Genomic DNA, 13,160 nt, shown 5'->3' with positions numbered 1-13,160 from the left:
TTCTGTGCTCAGTATTGGTTGTCATGCCTGGCGAGGGGTAAATATTTAGATCATTCTGAAGAATAAACAAAGGACCAGAGGTGACTGAAAGGGTAGAAAATGCACCTAAGAAGAAAGGTGAATGGTACTATTAATGGCCATGGTCAAATGTGAGCCCCTTTTTGAAAGTAAGGAGATGGTTACTTCTTCCGCTCCAGATAGGATGGAACCAGGGCAAGTGGAAGAAAGATTTGGATTAACAGAATGGATATCTGGCAACTGATAGTAATTAAACATTAAAATAGATGGCAAAGTCAACCTGGTGATTTTTAGGATGGTTTGCTCAATTGCCCCCTACATGTAATTGGGTTAACACTGCAGTGGCCTGGACTATAAGACCCTAGAGGTTCTTAGAATTTGGTAGAATTGTGGGTCTGTGATCATTTTGGAAAGCTGTATTTTACTATGAAGTCCTGTGAGTGAAGTGTACAGATCAAATGCCACACCCTGAACATGCAATGAGATGTTCGAAATGATTTATGCATATGTGAAAACCAAGACGGTTTAAGATTTTTTTTTTTTAGGGACTCATCAGGTTTCTAGAATTGTACCTGATAATGTGTTGAATTCAGCTTCATTTGGTAGAGGGATAGGCACGTTCACTTAATTTGTAAGAGCAGCTGCATTGCAGGGATGTGAGGGACTGGGAAGCTGCTCTCTGGGACTAGACCCACAGCCTTTCAGGGACCCTTTGCCCTTTAGAAACACTGGATTGCCTTTTGTGCTCACCTCTTTTTCGGGTGATGCCCATATTCCTGTGTCATGGGCTTTTTTTTTAACAGCTTTATTTAGGTATAGTTTACATACATACCATAAAGCTTGCCTGTGTTAAGTGTACAATTCGATGATCTTTAGTAAATTTACAAAGTTTTGCAGCCATCACCACAATCCAGTTTTAGAATATTTTCATCACCCCTCAAAAAATGTCTGTCTGTAGCCAATCCATGTCCCCTTTCCTAACCCCAGGCAACTACTAGGCTGTGTTATGTCTTATAGATCTGCCTTTTCTGGACATTTCATTATAAATGGGCCCATATAGCATGTGATCTTTTGCATCTAGTTTCTTTCACTGAGCATGATGTTTCTGAGGTTCATCCATGCTGTACCATGTATCAGAAGTTGTTTTTATTGCTGAATAGTTCTCTATCGTATGGCTGTGTCACATTTTGTTTATCTATTCCCCCAGTTGATGGACAGTTGGATGGTTTCCACCTTTTGACTATTATGAATAATGCCGCCCTAAATAATCAAGTAAAAGTTTCTGTGTGGACATAAGTTTTCATGCTTTTTGGGTGGATACTTAGGAGTAGAATTGCGGGGTCGTATGGTATGTATATGTTTAGCTTTATAAGAAACTGCAAAATTATATCCATAATGGCTGTACCATTTTACATTTCCACCAGCACTGAGGGGTCCAGTTTCTCCACATCTTTGCCAAGACTTGGTATCATCTGTCTTTAAGGATGATGTACAGAACAGGTGCATGTGCAGTAGAATCATATCAGAATGACACTGTGTCTCCCAGAGGACAAGGAAATTTCTAATCTCTGATACACCCAGCAGTCAGGAAGGAAAATTAAAAGTTTTCTCTCTTGGTCCTTGCTTTATTGTAGCTCCTGTTGTTTTAAGGAGTAACATTTAAAAATATTTTATTGTGGTAACACACACACACACATATATATAAAACAAGTAATTGTGTGTGTGTGTGTGTGTGTGTGTGTATAAAGCAAGTGGTATTTCATTGTGGTTTTAATTTGTATTTTCTTAATGACTAATGAAGTCAAGCATGTTTTCATGATGCTTACTGGCCATTTGTACATCTTCTTTGGAGAAATGCCTATTTAGTACTTTTGTCCATTTTTTTAAATGGTTTGTCTTTTTACTATTGAGTTGGGAGAGTTCTTTATGTATTCTGGAAGCAAGTCCCTTTTCAGATACTTTATTGTTTGTTTTATGGATCACGCTTTTGGCATTGTATCTAAGAACTCTTACCTTAACCCAAGCTCATGAAGATTGAGTCCAGTTTTCTTCTAACAGTTTTATAGGTTTGGATGTTACATTTAGTTCACTGATCCATTTTGAGTCAGTCTTGGTATGTGGTGTGAGGTAGGGGTCCAAAGTCATTCTTTTGCTTGTGGATATCCAGTTGTTTGTTCCAGCACCATTTGTTGAAAAGATTATTCTTTCCCCATTGAATAGTCTTGGCACCCTTGGCAAAAAATCAGTAGACCATAAATGTGAAGATTTATTTCTGGACTCTCAATTCTATTCCATTGATCTATACATTTATCCTATGCCACTATCAAACTGCCTTAATTACTATAGCTTTATAATAAATTTTGAAGTCCATACTTGTAAATTCTCCAACTTTTTTTTTTTTTCAAAATTATTTTGGCTATTCCACATCCTTTGCTTTTCTATGCAGATTTTACAGTCAGCTTCTCAATGTCAGCAAAAAGCCTATGGTTTTCATAGAGATGGCATTCCCTGGCTCCCCCCCCCCCCATCTTCTTGGAATTACTTGAACAGCTGGTAAACCTGTTATTTTTTTTTCCTTTTATATGCTATAAAGCAGACATTAAACATGTGCCATAAAATAATGGCTTACCTAAAAATCCAAAGATAAACTTTTAAGATTTATTTTTCAAAAAATTGGGACAAAAATAGGAGTCTCTATATTGTAACTCTTGAAAGTACTATATTTCAATACAATTTGTCTAATGCAGGACACAAGACATTACACTTTGTTGAAAGAGAGCATTTGTCCTAAAACATTTCAATTTAGTCATCAAGTAGGGAATTATACAGGACACAAAACGGTATTTAGGCCAGATGTCTTCACGGAGAGTCGCCGGGGTTTCCTGCTTCAACTGTGCTTGATCGGAACCCGGCGCTCGCCCTCCGTCGGCCCGTCACTCCAAGCAGCCCTCCGCCGCTGTTCCAGCGCCGGGCAGCCGCTGCCGCCTCCTCTCCTCAGCCGCCACCATGATGACCATGGCCCCATCACAGGTGCGCCAGAACTACAGCCAGGACTCAGAGGCCGCCATCAACCACCAGATCAACTTGGAGCTCTACGCCTTTTACATCTGCCTGTCCATGTCCTACTACTTTGACCGTGATGATGTGACTTGGAAGAACTTTGCCATATATTTTCTTCACCAGTCTCAGGAGAGGGAACATGCGGAGAAACTTATGAAGCTGCAAAACCAAAGCGGTGGCCTAATCTTCCTTCAGGATATCAAGAAACCAGAATGAGACGACTGGGAGAGTCAGCTGAATGCAATGGAGTGTGCATTACTCTTGGAAAAAAGGGTGAATCAGTCACTACTGGAACTGCACAAACTGGCCACTGACAAAAATGACCCCCACTTGCGTGACTTCATTGAGACCCATTACCTGAATGAGCAGGTGAAGTCCATCAAGGAATTGGGTGACTACGTAACTAACTTGCACAAGATGGGGGCCCCAGATTCTGGCTTGGCAGAGTATCTCTTTGACAAGCACACTCTGGGAAACAGTGATGATGAGAGCTAAGCCTTACACTGTCTTCCCCAGAGCCACAGGGTGACTTCCATGGTCACCACGGCAGTTGCATGCATGTTGGGTTTACCTTTACCTTTTCTATAAGTTGTACCAACATCCACCAAGTTCTTTCATTTGTACCATTCCTTCAAATAAAGTGATTTGGTACCCCCCCCCAAAAAAAAACAGTATTTAGTACAATCTCTTGGAAACTTGGTATGAAATATTTGAACTAAAAATAAAATAAAATCATGATTCAAACTGTAGTTTTAATTTTACATTGTCTTCTGTCACTCAAAGGATCACTGAGAAAATGTAAAAGTTGCATATGGGATTCTAGCATTACAGGATAGAGTATTATCATGGGTATAAGTTAGCCCCATCACAAGTGTTAGGTCATATTGTAGGATGATTTCATTTTAACATAAGAAGAGAGGTGATGATTTTGTGTCTGCTTACACTAATATATTTTATTTTTAATTTTCAAATAATTTAAAACATTCATACAGTGCTATGTGTGAACTACTATTTTATGTGATTAACAAATATTAACTCATCAATTCCTTATAACAATTTAAAGTTATAAGGTTTGAGGAAACTGAAGCACAGAGAAGTTAAGCAAACCACCCAAGGTCAAACAGCTGGCAAGTGGCAGAATTTGAACCACTATAACATTGATTCAAATATGTTAATTCATACTCAGTATCCTGATTCTGAAGACATATTTTTATTATACTTTTAAAAGTCAAATGACAAGGTAGCAGAATGAGATGTTTCAGGGCTCTGTTCCTGCACAGAAGCTTTGCACAACCAGCAAGAAATGGCAGAAACATCTTTCTTAAAGCTCCAGAAAACAGTTAAAGGACTTTAGTAAAAGGATGAGCACCAAATCAAGAAAAAGGCTACTTAAAAGCAGTAGGATACCTGGTGCCCTGGCTGGCCCCCTCCCTCACCGGCTCATCATGGAGCCAGTCCAAGCTTCCAGTTCCAGAGGGAGTAAAGTAACCCTTGCACACATACTGGGAGCATGTATGTCTGACCCTACGTTTCTGGTGTGGCCTGAGGGACTCGCCATCTGAGGCTTTGTCCTGCATGTAGCAGGCAGCTCACTGAGCTCTCCTACAGATTGCTGGCTCGAGGACACACAGTGCAGTGCTTGGACTGTGAGGTAACTGTTTCCTAGGGAAGAGGGGGCATTCAGAACTGTGTAACTGGGGGGGGGGGTTCCCAGGGCCATGTGTGCATGCCCAAGTCAAGCTGCCTGGGCAGAAAGGATCAGGGCGCCCCTATGCTTTGGCCTGGAGCTGTTCTCTAAGCTCATTGTTTGGAAAAGCCCTGAAGGAGAGCACTTGGACAGATCAATCTGCAAAGACTGGGAGAGGTTCTTTTTACCTTTTTTTTTTTTTTTTTTTTTTACGTTAGCCCCGGCATTCAAGGAAATTTCTGTCATAATACATGCTGGATACAAGCTTAAGGAACAGGTGCCTCAGAGTCTCAAGTCCAGCTAAAATATCAAAATGTCCAGGTCTCCACAGAAGATTATAAAACATACAAAGAAGCAGGAAGATGTGCCCCAGGCAAGGGAGAAGATTGAAGCATTAGAAACCATCAGGGAGGAGGACCAGACCTGGGACATTCCAAAGACTTTTGAGAAATGGTTCTAAATATGCTCAAAGAGCTAAATGAAAACATGGGCAAAGAGCTAAAGGAAATCAGGAAAATGATAGATGAACACAAATAGATATCAATAGAGAGGTGGAAATTATGAAAAGGAACCAAACAGAACTGAAAACCACAGTAACAGAAATTAAAAATTCCCTAGAGGGGTTCAGCAGCAGTTTGGAGCTGGCAGAAGAAAGAATCAGAACCTGAAGATAAGACAATTGAAATCATGCTGTCTGCAGAGCAGAAAGAGGGAAGAATGAAGAAAAGTGAACCAAGCCCAAGGAAACTGTGGGACACCATCAAGTATACCAATATTTACACTGTGGGTGTCCCAGAAGGCGAAGAGCAAGAGACAGGACAGAGAAATATTGAAAGAAAGAATGGCTGAGAACTTCCCAAATTTAATGAAAGACGTAAATATGTACATCCAAGGTACTCAACAGACTCCAAACCAGATAAACCCAAATAGACCCAGGCCATGGCATGTTAAAATCAAACCATTGAATGCCACTGATAAAGCGAATTCTGAAAGCCACAAGAAAAGCAAAGTGTCACATACAAGGGAGCCTCAATAAGATGAAGTGTCAATTTCTCATTGGAAACCATGGAGGCAAAAAGGCAGTGGGATGGCATATGTAATTGCTGAAAGCAAAAGCCACTGTCTGAGAATTCTATATCTGACAAAACTGTCTTTCAAAAATGAGGGAAAGAGTAAGACATTCACAGATAAATAAAAGCTGAGGGAATTGATCACCACTAGATCAGCTCTATAAGAAATGCTAAAGAGAGTTCTGCTGTTTGAAAGGAAAGGGTAATAGACAATGTATAGAAGCTGCATGAGGAAATAAACATCTCTGGTGAGGATAACAACATTGAGTAATTATAAATGATAGCATTATGTATTTTGGGTTTGTAACTCCACTTTTTTTTTTTTTTTTTTTTTAAACTCCTACAGGATCTAAAAGGCAGATGCATGAAATGTAATGATAAATCTGTGGTTTCGGACTCATAATGTCTACACATGTAATTTGTGTCAAAATTTACATAAAAGTGTGGGGATAGAGGGGTATAGGAACATAGTGCACACTATTGAAGTTAAGTTGGTATCAAAACAAATGAGATTGTTATAGATTTATGATGTTAAATTTAAGCCCCATGGAAACTACAGAGAAAATATTGGAGAATATGCAAGCTCATGGAGACAGAAATTCTAGTGCTGGTTGCCAGGGGCGGGGTGGGGGTCAGGGGGAATGGGGAGTTAATGCATAATGGGTATAGGGTTTCTCTTTGGGGAGCAATGGAAGGTGGTGAGGGTGCTACAATAGTCTGAATGTGATTAATTCCACTGAATGGTATGCCTGGGAGTGGCTGAGATGGGAAAGTTTATGTTGTATATATGTTCCCACATTTTTTTTTTTAAAAAAAGAGCAATTGAAGAGACAATGACAATTAAATACAATACCTGATCCTGGATGGGATCTAGCAGGGGAGGAGAAGAGGCTCAAAGGGACATTATTGGGACATATGAAGAAATTGGGATGTAGACTGTAAGCTTTATATCAATGTTAAATTTCTTGAACTTGACAAGCACCCTTAAGGTTAGGTTATGTAAGTGAATATCCTTGTTCTTAGGAAATGTACATGGCAGTATTAAGTGTTCAAGGGGCATGATGTCTACAGCTTATACTCACGTGTTTAGAAAATGGATCGATAAATAGAATGGTATGGTAAATGAGGCAAAATGTTAAAATTGGTGGATCTGGGTGTGTAGACGGGGGAGTTGGGGGGTGAGTTGGAGTTCTGTGGGGTTTGCATTATTTTTGTAACTGTCCTGTAAGTTTTAAAGTGCTTGAGAATAAAAAGCTTAAAAGTCAAATGGTAAAATGGGTATACCGTATTTGCTTTATATTTTATTTAATACTTTGTTTCATGAGAAAATCAAAAGTTCTACACTGTAGAAGCTGTAAATATTTTTTAAAGAAACAGGACTGATTTTTAAAAATACCTTTAACAAAATCTTTTTTAATACTATTATCAAATTTTACTTCAGAATTCAGTATCTGAGTTAAAAATTCAGTTTTTGGCCAGAGTTCAATAAAAAAATGACTTCTTGTTTTTTTTGTATACTATTTTAATCTGTTTTTAACTCATGCCTAATGCAGTTTATGCTGCTTTCAAGATAGTAAAGATAGCTAGTCTCAGCATTTTATCGCCTCAGAAAATGTTTATATGATGACAGATCCAGGCTGTATCTTTATGAAAGCATGAGAGTGAAAATGTCACCATCTCCAAGGCTACTTTAGCAGTTGAACCTTGGAACTTCCTGGAGGTTTGGCATTAGTGTACAGAGTTCACAGGTATTCTTGAACGTCTTTTGTTTTCATTTCCCTTTGTAAAAATAACCGTACCTTGGAAGTTTGGTATATTTCACATGTTGCCTTCCCCCGGAAGCCAACTCGGCAACTGAGTTTAGGGTACGGGAGGTTTATTAAGGAGGGCCCTTGGGATCAGTGCTGGGGAAGGGAAGGGAAGGAAGCAGACCAGACACAGGCGTCCTGAGTCGGGATGAGATGGTCCCTCGCCTTTAGATTCCCGTATCCATCAGTCATTGGAAGGAGTGTGCCCTTGGGTGAGGTGCTTGCTCTCTACAAGTGAAGCAGTGCTGGAAGGTTCTATAAGATGCTCTCAGCAGTTGGGGTAACGCATTCTTCCTTGTAGGGGAACCTGGGTGGCATGGCAGTGTCCACCACAGTAAAATCATTTCATTTGAGAAAATTTTAAACTGTAGATACTGTTTATGATAGGCACAGAAATAATTTATTTTTGTCCCATTGAATCGGTAGCTAATTACCTGACCATTATATGTAAGTTCACCAGCAAGGAAACATGGGGACTTGCACCTTCCCCATCCCCCAGGAAAATCCCTGAGAGACATGAGATGTTTCACTCAATTCTTGTTGAAGGAATCCTTATAAAGGACACTAGATGGGGCGATGAAAATGTTTTTGAACTATATAGAGATGGTAGTTGTTCAACATCATGATTGTATTCAATGCCACTGAATTATTTACTTTAAAATGGTTAATTTTGTTATGTGAATTTTACCTCAATTTTTTTTAAAAAGGACTCTAGACCTTATTTTGGAAAAATTTGTCACATCCTAAAGCCCAAGTTCACAGTTGCTTTTTACAAAAACAGTTAAATTTCCAAGCTCGGATCATGTTATTAAAAGAGCATGTTATTAGAAACTAATCTGGTTCTTGACCTCTAGACTACGTGATTTTTTTTTTCCTGGAAAGTCAAGACTTATGAGAAACTCATTATTCCCATTGAAATGGTTAGCTCTCTCAGCCCTATAAACTAAGTGTTTTGAGCAACAGCCAGTGGCAGTCCTGGGGCAGTGTGTTCCGTGGCTTGTATAAATAGGGTCAGACCTTGAGTTCAGGGCAGCAGAATTTCTCCTGGTTCTTTCCTCTTGCCACCTTCACCTCTTTAGTTTGACTATGGCAGGGGATCCATAGTTATCAAAGGAGGTGTACACTGCTCTGGGACACTTTGGCAAAAGGACAACTAAATTTCTTCTCTTCTTGCCTCATCCTTTGGGTTTTCTGAGTTCAAGATCAAAATCTTTGATGTCTGATGATACCCATCTGGTTTCTTTAAATTGAGATATAGTTCATATACCATAAAATTCACCATTCACACATCTGGTGTTTTTTCTCCCCAAAGTTAAAAAATGTTAACATGGCAAAATATACATACCATAAAATTTTCCATATTAACAGTTTTAAGTGTACAATTCACTGGCATTAATTACATTCTCAATGTTGTGCAACCATCACCACTATCTGTTTCCAAAACCTTCTCGTGGCCCCAAACAGAAACTTTGTATCCATTAAGCAATAACTCCCCACACCCCTTCCCCCAGCCCTTGGCAACCCATCAGTTTTGGGGCATTTTATTTTGTTTCTTACAGTTTTATTTATTTAAGGATATTTCACAACTAAGCGAAAGTGACAGTGGCAAGAATCCTGGGAAGGGAGGGGGAGGACTGAGCTCCGTCTGGCTCGGCAGTCATCTGTGGGCCAGTTGGTTAACCGTATTGGGTCTCAGTTTCCCCCTTTTTAAAATGAGAAGCTTAATCAGGTGGCTTCTGAGATTCGGCCCAGCTCTAAAATAATTCTGTGCTTTTTATGATCATTTCCATTGTTGGAGCAAAGCAGATCAACTATCACAATATCTCACTTGGCACCACCTAGCATGTTTCTTGCAGGGATAATTTCTTTTACCTTTAAACGGCCCAATAGCCTGAATCTCCAGTTGAAATTGTTATTCAGTTTCTGTATATTTTTACCTCTTATGACTAAGTATAGAAAAGTAGCAGAGTAGAATGCTGTTTGTGTTAATATTAAAAATAAAGAAAACTGCATTTCTCTGAACGTGCATGGGTGCTTATTTAGAAAATTCTCCTTTAACTGGCTAGGCAAAGAATTGTATCTACTGTTAAGCGTAAAGCTCCTAATCATTTTCTTTTGGAGTAGCATCCAATTTGCATTTTCTGCCATAACCTGGTCATGTTAAATAACTTTTTAAAAATTCTTGCACCATATTTGTTCATTTGCTTCCTAAATTTTCTTGGGTACAGTCTTCTGAGCTTTTTCAGTTTTGTTTTTCACTAAGGACTTGTACCCCATTTGCATTACAAGGTGCAAGTTTCAAAGACTTGGCAATCAACGCTTGCCTTGTTTCTCCAGTGCTCGGAAATCAGTTCATCTTGGGTAGTTTTAAGCCATCTCTGCCTTGCATGCTTTCCCCTCTTTCGCCTAGGCAATCCATTGACTTATTAAATTCTTGTATCATTGAACAGTTTTCTAGAAGGTCAAGCTGAAAGTCTCATTATAAAGTGAGTTAAGATAAATTTTTACACATTCTGTTTGGCCCAAAGAATTAACTTATAAACTTGTTTATAAGTTAATTGACCAACTTTGCCACCTGCTACTAGCAAAATGTAGAAAGTGCTAGTGTCAAGAGGTCCCTTGGCTTGTGTTTGCATCCTGGCCTTGGTCCTACCTGGCTCCTTGGCCGCCCTGTGGGGAGAGCCCGCAGAGGGGGAAGTCCGAGGTGTCCTCGATGAGAAACCCTGAATGCCCAGGCTGTCCTGGGGATTCCAGCTGCTGTTTCTGGATGGGGATTGTGCTGATTTGCAGAAATCGTTGCATGTGAAGCCCACTGAAAGAAGGCTGATGTTTGAGGGCTGCAGCTTGGAAACACCTGCTGAGCCTCTAGAGCAGGAATTGTTAGCTTTCGGGGGGCCAAGGACCCCTTTGTCAGTCTGGGGGAGCCTATGAATTCCTTCTCAGAATGTCTTTAAATGCTTAAGTACAAAGGATTCTGTTGAAATATAGTTATCAAAGTTATTTTTTTAAGTTGCATGTGGTGATCTATGTGCTTCTTTATAATGCCTTAAGATGAAACAGGTACAAAAATTATAATTTTCGAATCGTGGATGGGGGTAAAAGTTATTTTGAGATCTCTGCAGGAACTATAATGTAATATGAAAACACCTGCAATATCTATTAGTGACAAACTCCCAGGTCCTGCTAATACTCCTATGGTAGTTCCTAATTGAAAGGGAACTTTACAGTTTAGTTAAAGGCAAATGATGATGAAGATGGAATTTTTTCTCAGTCAAGTTCACAGACCCCCAAGAATTAATGGACTCAGACTCGGGCAAGATGGCGGCATAGAGAGGAGTGGAAGCTAAGTAGTCCCCCTGGAACAACTACAAAAAACCAGAAACAACTAGTAAATAATCCAGAATAACTGCGGGGGGACAAACGAGACCATCCACTCATCATACACCAACCTGAATTGGGAGGAATGCCCGAGAACACAGCATAAAATCTGTAAGTAAAACCTGCGGATCCAAGTCGTGAGACCCCCCCCCCCCCATAGCCTGAGCTGCAAAGCCTCGTGGTGCCAGAGAGAAGCTCTCTCCCAGCAAGCAAATACAGCTCAGCTGAGCTCCAACTGGGGTTTTAAGTAGCGAGTGTGAACTGCTCACTACAGGTACGCATCCCCAAAAAAACAGACAGAGGCTGTGGGTGACGACTGACCTGGGAGAGCCGGAGGGTCGCCTTGGACTGGGTCTGAAGGGGACTATCTGTTCCTTTTTTGGCTCAGTGGAGAAAGCCCCAGTCATTTTCAGTTTCCAGGGCTGTGACTCCGGGAAGGGTGGAGACAGCACAAGCAGAGAGCGAGACCATTGAAATGCTAATGACCTCCACCTGGGGCGTCTGTCTTCTCTAGGAGGAAAGGGGTGGGGCCCTTTCCATTCAGAACCAGACCCCAGAGCCTGGGGGAACACGGCCATACCTCCTCACACCAGTCAAGAATTACAGGCTAACAGGCGTCACCTGCTGGGCAGAAAAGCACAGTGACCTGAGGCATCAAAGGGTGGAGCAATTTTCTAAGACACACCCACAGGGAAACCAGATACTGAATATTTCTTCCCTCTGGGGCCTGAGCCTGTTCTGGTCTGGGAAAACCTGATTTGGATAACCAAGGAAACCATGCCTAGACAACAGAAAATTACAACCTACACTAAGAAAAACAAAGTTATGGCCCAGTCAAAGGAACAAACGTACACTTCAACTGAGATACAGGAATTTAAACAACTAATGCTAAATCAATTCAAAAAGTTTAGAGAAGATATTGCAAAAGAGATAGAGGCTGTAAAGGAAGCACTGGACATGTATACGGCAGAAATCAAAAGTTCAAAAAAACAGCTAGTAGAATCTATGGAAATGAAAGGCACAACACAAGAGATGAAAGACACAATGGAAACATACAACAGCAGATCTCAAGAGGCAGAAGAAAACACTCAGGAACTGGAGAACAAAACACCTGAAAGCCTACACGCAAAGGAGCAGATGGAGAAAAGAATGAAAAAATATGAGCAACGTCTCCAGGAACTCAAGGATGAAACAAAGTACAATAATGTACGTATCATTGGTGTCCCAGAAGGAGAAGAGAAGGGGAAGGGGGCAGAAGCAATAATAGAGGAAATAATTAATGAAAATTTCCCATCTCTTATGAAAGACATAAAATTACAGATCCAAGAAGCGCAGCGTACTCCAAACAGAAGAGATATGAATAGGCCTACGCCAAGACACTTAATAATCAGATTATCAAATGTCAAAGACAAAGAGAGAATCCTGAAAGCAGCAAGAGAAAAGCAATCCATCACATACAAAGGAAGCTTAATAAGACTATGTGCGGATCTCTCAGCAGAAACCATGGAGGCAAGAAGGAAGTGGTGTGATATATTTAAGGTACTGAAAGAGAAAAACCACCACCCAAGAATCCTGTATCCAGCAAAGCTGTCCTTCAAATATGAGGGAGAGCTCAAAATATTTTCTGACAAACAGACAATGAGAGACTTTGTGAACAAGACACCTGCCCTACAGGAAATACTAAAGGGAGCACTACAGGGTGATAGAAGACAGGAGTGCGTGGTTTGGAACACAATTTTGGGAGATGGTAGCACAACAATGTAAGTACACTGAACAAAGGTAACTATGAATACGGTTGAGAGAGGAAGATGGGGAGCATGTGAGACACCACAAGAAAGGAGGAAAGATAACGACTGGGACTGTGTAACTTGGTGAAATCTAGAGTATTCAACAATTGTGATAAAATGTACAAATATGTTCTTTTATGAGGGAGAACAAGCAAATGTCAACCTTGCAAGGTGTTAAAAATGGGGAGGCATTGGGGGAGGGATGTAATCAGCATAAACTAGAGACTGTAACTAATAGAATCATTGTATTATGCTTCCTTTAATGTAACAAAGGTGATATACCAAGGTGAATGCAGATAAGAGGGGGGGATAGGGGAGGCATGTTAGACACTTGACATTGGTGGTATTGTCT

The 13,160-nt window shown here is 40.3% G+C and overlaps 1 protein-coding gene and 1 pseudogene across 1 annotated transcript in view; both read left to right on the top strand.

Moving 5' to 3' along the window:
• Window positions 1-13,160, top strand: part of MAP3K15 (mitogen-activated protein kinase kinase kinase 15) — a 204,892-nt gene that overhangs the window by 32,913 nt on the left and 158,819 nt on the right.
• On the top strand, window positions 2,632-3,778 carry LOC119522559 (annotated as a pseudogene).

Source organism: Choloepus didactylus, chromosome X, assembly GCF_015220235.1.
Source record: "Choloepus didactylus isolate mChoDid1 chromosome X, mChoDid1.pri, whole genome shotgun sequence".
In the NCBI taxonomy this organism is placed as follows: domain Eukaryota; kingdom Metazoa; phylum Chordata; class Mammalia; order Pilosa; family Megalonychidae; genus Choloepus; species Choloepus didactylus.
Note: the sequence above shows the minus strand (reverse complement) of the source record. Positions and strands in the feature narration are given on the sequence as shown.